Genomic DNA, 4,551 nt, shown 5'->3' with positions numbered 1-4,551 from the left:
ATTGGTAATATGTTAATAAATTATATAAACAATTTTTTGTCATATTTACCAACCGATATATACTTCGTTGGTAATATTACCAACAAAAGGTGTGCGTTAGTAATATTTCAGTTGGTAATCCATTGATAGAATGTTGCTAAATTTGACGCCATTTTTTCCCGCCGTATTTACCAACTAAAATACTTAGTTAGTAAGATTTTGGTTGGTAATCTGTTAGAATTTCGTTGTTAAGTTTTAAAATATAATTCAGTTAGAAATATGTTGGTAATTTGTTAGTAGAATACTAACCAACTTAAGTTGTTAGTAAAATCTGTTGGCAATTTGGGGTTTTTTTGTAGTGATAGTTATAACATTTTCTACGCTTAGAAAGCCTCTATGTACATTTAATGCTTCAAGTACATGAAATACCCGTGCCTATTACACTTATCTCTTCAAGTTCCCCATTTATGAGTGTCAAAGTCATGATAAGTATAAGCTGTGATTTGACAACATCTACTTTATTATAGATACTCATACTTTAGTCCTTTAGTAACCCTCCCTATATTGCGATAGTGGTGTTGATAAAAGGTGAATGATGGTTTTAGATGAGAAGGTATTAATTTTATCTTATTGGGAAGATTGGGGTATGTTTAATTTATCTAAGGTTATACAAGTTGATGGAAATCAATGTTCTATTGTATGAAATAGTTAAATGAAAAGTCTTGGTGTGTCTCTTGGTAGTAATCCTTGAAAATTTCAGCTTGTAAAGACGTTAGAAAAGCTAGAGACTTTTAGATAAGTTGGTTACCTTAAATTTCATGAAGTGGTTGTAGTGATAGGTTTGAATAATATGTTGATAACATATGGATGAATGCATTATACACTTGTAGCTTCTTGATTTGAACTCGTGGTTAGTTGAATGGTATGGTAAGAAGAAGTTGTATTCTCGGGATGAAATTTCCTATAGAAATATAGGATTAGTATGTTCATTGTGTAACACCATGTGACTCCAAATTAGGCTTAAACATGGCGCGAGCATGTAGTAAGACTCAAACTCGAATAAAAGTAGACGCATATATCCTTATGAGGGTTATAGTTACAATTGATGAAGGGTAACACTAAATATAAAAAGCGTAGTTGTAAAGTGCTGATAAGTTTAAAAGTTAGCAGCCGTATCGCTTAAGGCATAGTAGAACTATTCTTACTTCATGCCTATGGACTCAGGGGCGGATCTACCCTTATGGGTGGGGGTGCCACGACACCCAGTGACCTCGGTTAACACTTTGTATTTATATGTATATAAGTATAACAAATTGAATATATATTAGATCTTCCACCCAGTGAATAATATGTTCAATGGTGCCACTGGCAAAGGATGTAGCTATCAATGTTAGCGTCAGGGGGTCGAATCTCGTTACCAGCACTTATTTTTTTATTCTTTGTTTGTGCGAATGGCTTTTTCAGGATCTTCCTCTTATTTTCCTCTTTTGAATCTTGTTACCAACACTTATTTTTCTATTCTTTGTTTGTGCGAATGGCTTTTTCAGGCTCTTCCTCTTATTTTCCTCTTCTTTTTTTGTCATTGCTTTAGTTTCTCGCCAATTTTTTTGTCTTTGTTTTAATTTCTCGCCCCTTTAATTAGTTCCTTTATTTGCTACTCCTTGCTTATTTATATATCTTTAATTGATACGAGTGTTGCGTGATTTTCTATATTAATTACAGATTAATATTAAATTTTGAATGTCACATAGAATATTAATAAAAATATATTTTAAATGAATATTTTTTTTCGAAAAAGTTTTTAAAATGATGGATATTATTAGGTTAAAGATTTGGAATTTAAAGGTTCTTTCAATCTTTAATGTCACACTAAATGGAGATAACTAGATTGAAGCTATAATTTTTATTGTTTCTCAACTATATGGTATTAGATGATGTATACAAATTTGAATTTTTAAGGTGAAAAATCTCTTGTTTTCTCAAAGTTATAGAGGATAAGTATCTTATTCCTAAAAAAATATCAAAAAAACATTACTAAATATGTATATTTGATCAATGTATTTACAAAAATCGAAAAAACTAAATAACCCGAATCATAACATAAAATGAAGGAACCGACCCGTTTACCATTTAGATGATATGGCACCCCCAACCTCCGAATCCTGGATCCGCCTCTGCCTATGGTACCCACATCTAAGTTCATGTCATTGTTTATTTTTTAATATCTATGTTAGCTCTTAGCTCATGCTCCTAAATTCCTTATTTTTGATTGCTAGATTATGCAATTATAAAGCAAAAATAGCACAAATAAATCTTATCTAACTCTAGTCACATGTCTATTCTATGTCTATTCTAGTTTTGATCTTCCATCGAAAATGAATGATTTCAATGGAGAGATATTGTAACACCTCGCAACTTTATTCTTTGAATCTGAATCTTCCTTCGTAAGTATATAAGCTTGGACTGAGTGGTGTCCTACATGTGTTTATGTGTTAAGGTTCATTCTTATGTGTGCAAACTGACCTACGAACATATTGGTTCCAGGTACCGTGTCCCAATTAGGGTATGTTATAATGAATAATCAAGGTGTAGTATATATATTTATATATAGAAGTTAAGTATCCATTAAGTTAGAATTGAGGTGATATGTGTTCAAGTGTTAACTAAGGAATAGTAAGTTGATGTAGATCTTTTGGAAGATTTCATGGTAGAAGGTAGAAAAGAATCACGGGTTAATGTGACTTAGATTATGATTGAACTAGGAAATGAGTTTATGATTCACGTCATTAATGAAAGAATAAGGTGATTAAAGATTGATGATAGCTCAAGGCTTTACTTTGTGATTCTGAAAAGGAAACGTTTGATGCTTATCAAGCTATGAATATAGTTTTGATGTAGGAATAGATAGGTAGTGGTGATGTGATGTGTGAATAAGGATTTTCTTATGCATTATAATTAGATAGACTATAAGATTAAGATCGACTACTATTAGTAAGAGGTTTTGGTGGACTAGTGTTTCTCAAGTTATTTATTTATCTAATTTCTCCTAAGCCAGAATAGTATGTAAAGTTGGGTTGTTATGCATGTTCGGTGCTAGACGCTAAATTTGAAATGTGAATGATCACCAAGATGGAAATAAAGGATAGTGTGGGGATAGTGATGCTTATTTTATGGAATTGATCTTATAGGCATGAAATAATATATGTAAGAATTTAGGTTTATGAATTTCAATAAGAGTGATGGTTCAAGTATTATATAAATTTGATTTATAGGTTAGACGGTGAACGGTGACTAAGTCATTAGATATAAGAGATCCTTAAGCATTGGGAAGATAGAACTGAACCCAAGGTAATACGTGGTTACAAGATATTCTAGGGTTATTAAAGTGTTATGCATTCCTCGTTAGTATATTGGAGTATTTAGGTGTGGATGAGGCTAAGTATAGTATGTTAGTGGTGTTGTTAAAAGTTGAATCAAAGATTTAGAGATAGATGTTGTTGCATTCTTAGTAAAGTTTTATTCTCCATTGATTTAGAGAAATATGAACATGGAGGTGGGATGTTTGTATTATAACAAGAAAGATTAGATTATTAGTTGTTAAGGGAATTGGTTTTGTTTGCTAGTAAGAGTTTTAAGTAATATGATGATGATTCTATAAGTTACAAGAAGTTAAGAGTGATATCTCTAAAAGAAATACCTTTTAATAAAGCTAGTAACTTCTAAATATAGATTGTCTCGATAAGTTAACTGTCCATGTGTATTTTATTGCTGAGTTTAGAGGATATGGAATAGGATCACAAACTTAGAATGTTGACCTTTATCTAAGGAGAATATGATAGCGAGAAGTACCAAAGCAAATCTTATGAATCAGATTGTATGCATTTCAGAAGGAATTATGATGAGACAGCAAATCATTTCTACTCTAGAATATTCTTCAGATTACAACCATTATAAAACTTTACTCATCTCTTGCATCTTAGCATCGTGATTGTGATCCAGACTCATACACCTCATATAGATTTCTGCCCTTGCTCAAATTCCAGAATAGAAAGAAATAGCTTTAGAACAACGACCTCCATTTTATTTCATGAATCTATGACTTCTAGCTCTATGATATACAATTCTCGATGCATGCACCCATGATTTCTTAATATGCTCATTCGTATGTACTCATGATACATTCTTGATGACTAGTGAAATCACAATACGTTAAGTATGTTTTCGGTACATATTTCTTAAACAAATCGTGCCTATGATTTTGTTGTTCTAGACCCTACCTACATTCACCCATGGAAATGTTAGATAATTGTAACATGTTCTACGCTTAGAATTGTCACGCCCCGAGCCTACACCCTGGGCGGGACTGGCACTCGGAGACCATTGTTGGCCCCAAGCGAACCCTTGGCCTGGCTTTCTTAACTCAGCGGAAACCTGACTCAATAGAATAACTCAATGCCATGCAAAGACATAAACAACTTAACTGATAAAAATACGGCCCAAAGGGGCAACTCGAGTCTCAAAATAGAATATTTACATATACATACATATACATGGATGAGAGACTCAAAACTA

This window comes from Solanum tuberosum, unplaced genomic scaffold, assembly GCF_000226075.1.
Source record: "Solanum tuberosum cultivar DM 1-3 516 R44 unplaced genomic scaffold, SolTub_3.0 scf00071, whole genome shotgun sequence".
NCBI lineage: Eukaryota > Viridiplantae > Streptophyta > Magnoliopsida > Solanales > Solanaceae > Solanum > Solanum tuberosum.
The sequence above is the reverse complement of the archived record's forward strand: the minus strand, read 5'-3'. Positions refer to the sequence as shown.